Source organism: Telopea speciosissima, chromosome 9, assembly GCF_018873765.1.
Source record: "Telopea speciosissima isolate NSW1024214 ecotype Mountain lineage chromosome 9, Tspe_v1, whole genome shotgun sequence".
Classification (NCBI taxonomy): domain Eukaryota; kingdom Viridiplantae; phylum Streptophyta; class Magnoliopsida; order Proteales; family Proteaceae; genus Telopea; species Telopea speciosissima.
The window spans coordinates 38,434,477-38,444,061 of record NC_057924.1 but is presented as its reverse complement, the minus strand read 5'-3'; the positions used below and the strand labels follow the sequence as shown (position 1 = coordinate 38,444,061).

Genomic DNA, 9,585 nt, shown 5'->3' with positions numbered 1-9,585 from the left:
ATATATATATATATATATATATATATATATATATGGTGGATTGTGAAGGAAGGAATAGTTTTAGAACAACGTAAAATGCTGAAGTAGATCGAGAGGGATCCGGTTCTGTTTTTCATTGACAATGGGGAACAGGAAGCATTGTGTAAACAAGAACAGTTATAAAACAATAGATACACTGAACTTTACGCTATTAATATCATATATGACCTGGTGACAATGCTAATTAAAGGCACACTGGAAGAAGTTGTTTGATGCCTGAAATCAAATACCACTGGTATAGAAGCATCAGACCCATAGACATGTGGGTCAAACTACGGTCCAGGGATCAAACCATGGTTCCCTAAGGAAACCAATTAGGGTATTGCACGCCCTGGGTTAGCCCATGGCGTCCCATGGGTGCCCCATTTTAATTTTAGGGTTTGCATCCCTGTTAGGGTTTCTCCTACCCTCATGCGTCCCATGCAATTATGGAACACAAATGGGACGAAGAAAAACATCTCTAATCCATCACATGGCAAGAGGGATCCATCCCATACTCGAATGCACAACGAAAATAAATCGATTCGAGTTTCCTTCGCATCCCATAAATATTAAATAATTAATAATTGAAGGAATCAATTAAGAATTGCTAACCTGGTGAGCCTCAGGTGTTGCTCCTCCAAGAGACAATGATTCTTCCTCCAATGAGCGCTCCAAGTAAACAGATCTGAACCTCCAATGGTGCTACCAAGGTTCTTCAAGCCAATCCCTGATGCTCTCAAATTCTTTAGTACAGATCTAGGGTTTCTCAAACCCTAACTCTCAAACACAGATGATAGAAACTAGAAGAAGGAGGAGAGAGATCACAAGAGGGAGAGAGAGACCAAAACAGTACAAGAGGGGGAAGCCAGAAAACGTGGAGAGTTGGTTCCCCCTCTACATTTTTGGTCCCCTATTTATAATAATTGGATTTAATTAAATCTTAGATGGATTTAATAAAGCCCCAGTGAGAGTCTGACTCTCTCTCTCTCTCTTTGTTTGGCAGTTCTGTTTAAACTCAAAGTGCTTCTAAAAGGTGAAGAAGCAGAATCCAATAAGGAAAGTATTAATTAGTTACTTTATTTAATATTTATGGATAATTATAATTAGCACCATATCCATTAATTAAATAAAGAACCAATTAAAATAGTAAATTCTAAATAACTCCCTATATGATAACAAATTATCATATACAACCCCCCCACTAATCAACACCATCATTATGGAATCTAGGGCATATACACATATACTGGCAAACCCCAATCCATAGTACATGTCCATATAAGAGCTTCTGTGCATCTAACCGGGTCCCGCAAAACTTGACAAAATACTTTGTTCAAATAATCATACATAATGTATCATTTTATGTAAAATAGATTTTTTCAAAACCAATTCCATAACGACACTGGATCCAGAATCCAATCCGACCATACACAGACAGTCTCAATCTTGGTGTTCCCCAATCAGGCAGTGGTGATCATGTTGGATAATTCCTTCACTCAAAGTGTTCACGCATTCTTAGAACACCGGCTTTGACTTGCTTGAATCTCAGTCATTGATGAACTAAAGAAGGCGATCACACTTTGCAGTGACAGGGTTCCCTCAGGCATAGGGTATCGGTGACACATGTCTATCCCTTCCTACGTCTGACAGTAATACATGAGGGAATCGACAAAGTAGATTCTTTGCCAATACACACATCAAACATGTGAGTACTCGCATTCGTACCCTAACATCGCATGTCTAGGCATACCCAATGCGACGACCATATGATAAGGGTGCCCAGCCCAAACTCTAGTCATGACTACCATTTTAAGTAAAACTTACGGACACATAATGCTCAAAAAATTTATATCGCATGTGATGATATTAAACTAAAATGTGTAAAAGTTCAATGCAAAGAAGAATCGGGTTGAACCAGACCGAACTGGATTTGATGGACACACACTTGTCCAACAATCTCCCACTTGTACATCAAAGCCAATTCCCTATATATTTTATACTCATGCCCTCCATGTGTTTCTCAAACACTCCTAGAGACAAACCCTTTGTCATGGCATCAGACACATTTTTCAGTTGTGTCCACTTTGGAGATACTCACGTCGCCCTGTTGGATAATCTCTCTGATGAGGTGATACTTCCGCTGCACGTGCTTGTTCCTCTGATGAGCCCTAGGCTCCTTAGCTTGTGCAATGGTCCCTCTATTGTCACATAACAGGGGAATAGGGCCTTTGACAAGATCAGGGACTACTCTAGTAACGTTAGTAATTTTCTAACCCAAACACCTTATTAGCCGCATCACATGATGCAAGGTGTTCTTAAAAAATTGGGATCGGCTGTATATTTCTATTTTGTACTCCTCTTTACAATGGCACCTTAATTCACTCATTAAACTAGTAACGACTCACAATACCTACTGCATAGCAAACGTCCAGCGTCGTACACAACATAGCATACATAAGACTCCCTACTGCAGAGGCACAGGGAATCCTTTTCATCTCTTCAATGTTTGTCTGAGATTAAGGACATTGAGATCTGAAAAGATTGACTCCATGTCGGAAGGGAACACTTCCCCGTTTGGAGTTCTCCATGCTAAATCGGGCCAAAACTTTGCCTATATAGGTAGCTTGTGACAAGCCTTGCATCCTTTTCAGGTGATCTCTCACGAATTTGATCCCAAGGATATAACTAGCTTTACCAAGGTCTTTCATCGAAAACGTTGTGGATAACCATTGTTTTACTAATGAAAGAAATCCTACATCATTACCCATCAGCAATATGTCATCTACATACTGCACTCCCACTGATCTTCTTGTAAACACATGGTTCATCCATGTTTTAATCAAAACCAAACGATTTAATTAATTGATCAAACCTGATGCTCCAGCTCCTTGAAGCTTGCTTAAGTCCATAAATGGACCTCTACAATTTGCACACTTTCTTCCTCCAAGGAAGAGAACCCCTCTGGCTATTCCATGTAGATTTCCTCTTGAAGGAACCCATTTAGAAATGCAGTCTGTGCATACATCTGCCAGATCTCATAATCAAAGTGTGCAGTGATAGCCAATAAAATCCTGATGGATTTCATCATCGCCACTGGTGAAAAGGTTTCCTCATAGTCTATACCCTCTTTCTGGTATAGCCCTTTGCCCCCAGTCTCGCTTTGAATCTTTCGACCTTTCCATCTGCGCCCTTCTTCCTTTTGAAGATCCATTTGCATCCAATCAGCTTAACGCCAAGTGGTGGATCGACTAGAGTCCATACCTTGTTAGAATGCATCGAATCAATTTCAGAGCGCATTGCCTCCAGCCACCTAGCGGCATCAACATCCTTAAGAGCCTCAGAGTATGTCACCGGATCATCATCCGATTCAACCGATACCATGTGGAACTCTTCCACTGTTTCCTCTTTGGTTAGAAGTGTAAGTCTGGTGGGTGGTCTAATAGTCCTCCCACTGCGTCGAAGTTCTTTAGGTGTTGGTATTTCAGCGGGTATGTTAATTAGTCTCACTTCTGGAACTGACATTTTTGAGCTATCTGATAGCTCTTTAATGACTATTGGTTCGGACCTTTAGGTCATCATTTCTTCCTCCAGAAATGTGACGTGTTTACTTACAATGACATTTTGGTCAACCAGATCATAGAAATAATAGCTTATCGTGCCTTTGGGGTAGCCTAAGAAATAACATCTTAAAGTCCTGGATTTCAACTTGTCTGTTTGTTGCTTTCACACATGTGCTATGCAGTCCCATACCCTAAGATGTTGAAGACTAGGCTTGCGCCCTTTCCACAACTCAAAAGGTGTCTTGGCTACAGACTTTGATGGAACCTTATTTAAGATATAAATCGTTGTCTCTAAGGCATACCCCTAGAAAGAGAGAGGCAGCTCACTATAAGTGAGCATCATCTGGACCATATCCAATAGGGTCTGATTGCATCGTTCTAATACACCATTTTGTTGTGGTGTGTCTGGATTAGTTAGTTGACTAATTATCCCTTGTGATATGAGATATTCTTTGTATTCATCCGATTTGATTGTAAGGGCTTGACGCATTTATCGAGCTTTCTTTCGACCCCAACTTGGAATTCTTTGAATTTATCAATGGCCTCCGATTTCCTGCGCATCAAGTATATATAACCATATCTAGAGTAATCATCGGTGAATGTGATAAAGTACTCATACCCATACCTTATTTGTATATTTATGGGTCCACACACGTCAGTGTGTATCAACTCCTACAGATCTGTGACTCTAGCACCTTTATTGCTAAAGGGTTTCATGGTCATTTTACCCTGAAGGCATGACTCACAGGTGGGGAATGGTTCCACCCTCATACTCTCTAAGGGCCCGTCCCTCACCAGTCTACTGATTAGATCCAAATTAATGTGGCCTAATCTTAGATGCCATAGGTATGTTGAGTTCACTGGAGCTGCTTTCTGTTTCAAATCAACATTTGAAACAAAATTCGTTCTAATAGGACAATCTAGAAAGTACAATCCACTTTGCATATATCTGGATGACACAAAGGAATTATTAAAATAAATAATCAATTTAGTATTAAAGGAGAAACTATACTCGTCCAAAACAAGTTTCAAAACTGTAATAATCTTCCTCTTAAAAGAGGGTACATAATAGCAATCCTTTAAAACTAAACAACGAGAACTAAAATTTAAAATAAAAGCCCCCACAGTCATTGCCATGGTCTCAGCTCCAGTGCCCATCCGAAGACGCACCTCATTTCTTTCCAGGTTTCTTGTCTCCTTGAACCCCTGTAAATCATTGTAAATGTGAACAGTGGGACCACTATCTACCAACCAAGAATTGATCGGTTCAAAAGACAAATTAGACTCATAAAGAACATGAACATCACATGTACCTTCTTTAGCAACCTCTGTTTCATTCGGCTTCTTATTTTTCAAAGTCGCCAGGTAAGCATGACAGTTCCTTTTCCAATGACCCTCCTTCTTGCAATAGAATCACTTGCCTTTGCCTGTATTGCCAGACTTCCCAGCCTTGGTTTTCAGGGTCTTATCCTTACTTCCCTTTTTCTTCTTCTTCCCATTTGAAGAATTCTTCACATCAGTTGCATTGACCTCAGCCTTGTCCTTTTTCAAGGAAGCTTCTGCCTCTACTAATGCGTTAGCAAGCTCGGTGAGCTCCATCTCCTTATCAAACATCTTGTAGGACATCTTAAAGGGTGCATAGGCAGAAGTGAGTGATGCCAAGATCACATCTGTCTTGTATCACAAGCTGAAATCAGTCCCCATGGATTCCAATTTTTTAAACAGATTGATCATTTTCATTACATCATCCATCACTGGAGTCCCTTGGGACATCTTGGTGTTGTGGATTTGACTTACCACATCAGAATGGGCGTGTGTCAACTGCCTATTTAACAATTCAACAAGCTTATTCGTCTTACCCCCAGCTGTGCGTATATCCTTGACCGAGTCCAGAACTGATTTTTCCAACGAACCTAGGATATATAGCGATACCTTGGAATCCATCATGAGGAAATCCTGCATCTCTTCATTTGTCTCAAAATCATTTGGGTCGGGTTGAGGAGGAACTTGTTCATCTAGAACTTTGTACAGTCCTTCAGTAGTCAAGAGCAACCTAATGCTTCAATAAGTTTGTATTCGCTAATGAGTGTTAACAGGTTGGAATTAATGGCAGCCATCGTATAATATTCTACACATATACTAGTAAAAAACCACATGCTAATTAACAACCATTGAAAGAGAATTGAGCAAACACACATTAATGGTCTTTCATGATTTGGGTTTCCCTCATAACCCAAAAGATGAATTGAATACCTACAACCCTTGCATGCATAACTTATCCTGTTGGGAGTCATTATACATACCGTGGTAGTATGGACTAAGCTATCCGCCTCATGGGCTTCCAATATTTTCAGCCACCTGGGTGTCATGTACAGATCCTGTCGATTGATATACACCTAAGTCATGTACTTACCTATTGCATTAGTTAGAATCATGGAATCATGAAAGATGGCCCACTGTCGGAGTGCCCTCTCACTATCCATGCCCTAACGTATCAAGATAGAGATAAATATAGATAAATATGTGACAGAGGTCCTGACAATGTCTTGTCGGCTTATGCGGGGTCATGCCACACACTTTCTACATTTAACTTCAATAGGAGACCATGGATATGTCTACCGATTAAGACTAGTCCATATCATACATGCATTATGAATAAAGAGGGATTAATCAACTCTCACATATCATGGATAGATTTAAATAACATAATTAATCAACATTAATTAAAAGTGATTATGGGATGGTGGCATTTTTATCAGAAGCAATTAAAGAACTCTCCTAATAAAAATAAAACTAATAACTTGGGTGCATCAATCATGCCATGCCTCGATCATCTCCTTCGCCCGATCATGTCTTCAAAGTAGGTGACTTGCATCTCCATAAGCTTTGAGCACCACATGTGGATCACCATCAGCATGCTCTGGGAGTCCTAGCTCCTCTAAAATTATAATGGAAACCTAGGAAAAATTCTATACACTTTCCTTTCCATAATAAAAAAACCCCGCATAGAGAAACCAACCCACCATTTGGGGTGCCCATGGGGTGGAGTATATTTGTTTATAAAAAAGATAGGGGGAGAGAAAGAAAGAGAGAGAAGCATCATATCCACCCATAACCCTTTGTATCACATACATCAATAATCCATCCATTTTATTATAATGTCATTCCCATAATCACATATACAATGTAACATTATATATGGGGCCCACAATCACATGGATCATTCCAGAAACAAAACATCACATCTCATGTGAAAACATGTACCCAAATTCACAATAGAATCCAATTTATTGCCAAATGAGTGTAGAGAAGAATCTCTTCATCCATCTTCCTCCATACCACAAAACAATAAACGAAATAAAAAACTCTTTTTTTTTATGTTTTGGAGGAAAAAACACTACCAAACATACTGGGCAGCAGTTGCACAAGGCACTATGAGTAGCAACCACTAGCACCGTAGGCAGTAGTCACTGGCACCGCAGGCAGAAGCCACTAGCACCGTAGGGAATCTAGGGTACAAACAAATTTTTTTTTATTAAATCTGGAATAATGGATTTTAAACCCTATGATGGAATAAAAATAAAAATATTACAATAAAAATAAAATTCCATCATCTTACATGGACAAGATTGTTACAATAACCATAACCACCCATGTGCACATGGCAAGATTGTTACATGAATAACTACTTTGTAACCACCCATGTGCATATGGGAAGGTTGTTACAACCATGTGCAAAAACATCCATCTATATTCTACCATGAATAAAAAATTGCATCCCATATACAATAATTACATCCAATTAATTATATGATATCCATGGGTGGGAAAGGTGGCTTTGATACCACATTGTAGGTCAAACAATGGTCCAAGGATCAAACCATGGTTTCCTAGGGAAACCAATTATAAACCAAATAGGGTATTGCACGCCCTGGGTTAGTCCACGGTGTCCCATGGGTGCCCCATTTTTATTTTAGGGTTTTCCATGGTCGCCCATGGGAACCCCAGTGCATCGTTGTTAGGGTTTCTCCTTCCCTCATGCATCCCATACAATTATGGCACACAAATGGGACGAAGAAAAACATCTCTAATCCATCACATGGCATGAGGGATCCATCCCATACTCGAATGCACAGTGAAAATAAATCGATTCAAGTTTCTTTCGCATCCCATAAATATTAAATAATTAATAACTGAAGGAATCAATTAAGAATTGCTAACCTGGTGAGCCTCAAGTGTTGCTCCTCCAATAGACAATGGTTCTTCCTCCAATGAACGCTCCAAGTAAATATATCTGAACCTCCAATCGTGCTACTAAGGTTCTTTAAGCCAATCCCAGATGCTCTCAAATTCTTCAGCACAGATCTAGGGTTTCTCAAACCCTAACTCTCAAATACAGATAAGAGAAACTAGAAGAAGAAGGAGAGAGATCACAAGAGGGAGAGAGAAACCAAAACAGTATAAGAGGGGGAAGCCAGAAAACGTGGAGAGCTGGTTCCCCCTCTGGGTTTTTGGTCCCCTATTTATAATAATTGGATTTAATTAAATTCTAGATGGATTTAATAAAGCCCTAGTGAGAGTCTGACTCTCTCTCTCTCTCTCTCTCTCTCTCTCTCTCTTTGTTTGACAGTTCTGTTTAAACTCAAAGTGTTTCTAAAAGGTGAAGAAGCAGAATCTAATAGAAAAAGTATTAATTAGTTACTTTATTTAATATTTATGGATAATTACAATTAGCATCATATTCATTAATTAAATAAAGAACCAATTAAAATAGTAAATTCTAAATAACTCCCTATATGATAACAAATTATCATATACAACCCCCCCACTAATCAACACCATCATTATAGAATCTCACTATAATCAGGTCCCGCAAAACTCGATAAAACACTTTGTTCAAATAATCATATATAATGTATCATTTTATGTAAAATAGATTTTTGTAAAACCATTTCCAAAACGGCACTAGATCCAGATTTCGATCCGACCATACACAGACAGTCTCAATCTTGGTGTTCTCCAATCGGGCAGTGGTGACCATGTTGGATAACTCCTTCACTCACAAAATGTTCACGTATTCCCAAAACACCGACTTTGACTCGCTTGAGTCTCAGTCATTGATGAACCAAAGAATGTGATCACACTTTGCAGTGATAGGGTTCCCTCAGGCATAGGGTATCGGTGACACATGTCTATCCCTTCCAACATCTGGCAGTAATACATGAGGGAATCAACAAAGTAGATTCTTTGTCAATACACACATCAAACATGTGAGTACTCACATTCGTTCCCTGACATCGCATGTCTAGGCATACCCAATGCAACGACCATATGATAAGGGTGCCCAGCCCAAACCCTAGTCGTGACTACCATTTTAAGTAAAACTTACTGACACATTATGCTCAAAAAGTTTATATCGCATGTGATGATATTAAACTAAAATGTGTAAAAGTTCAATACAAAGAAGAACCGGGTTGAACCGGACAGAACTGGATTTTATGGACACACACTTGTCCAACAAGGCACAGATAAAGAAATTGTAGCAAAACCAACTCCTACTTGAATCATCACTTTAGAAATGGATGGAACCTTGTGATGCATAAGCACTCCAATGAAGTAAACCAGAGCGGCCAGCATGAAGGCGAAGAGACTAAAGTGGAGCATGGAAGGAACATGTGGGCATGCTTGATAGTAAAAGACTGAAAGAGGTGTTGCAGATGCTAACTAGACACGAAGACCCTGTAAGGGTATTTATGTAATATCCCTTCATATGTTCTAATATAATCCTACTTGTATTAATACTCAAGCTGTGAGGGGTAATCTAGTAATTAGCCTATCTGGAGGCAGTAGTCTGGGGATTCCAAACTAGATACCTAGGGTGTAATGCTTTAAGCAACCTTGTGCTTAAACCCTAAACCCTAACAATCTTAAAGCATTAGAATTTTTGTTTCTCTGCGATCAAGATCGGTTTTGGATTTTCGGATTCACGTTCGGGTTTGTCACA

At 39.4% G+C, this 9,585-nt stretch overlaps 1 long non-coding RNA gene across 1 annotated transcript; it reads left to right on the top strand.

Annotated features, from left to right (window-relative positions):
* The first annotated feature begins 276 nt into the window (after positions 1–276).
* LOC122639563 lies at positions 277–9,309 on the top strand. The gene is made up of 3 exons (XR_006329535.1): positions 277–301; positions 3,436–3,437; positions 9,110–9,309. It is a non-coding gene; the product is annotated as an uncharacterized LOC122639563 (long non-coding RNA).
* Positions 9,310–9,585: the final 276 nt, after the last annotated feature.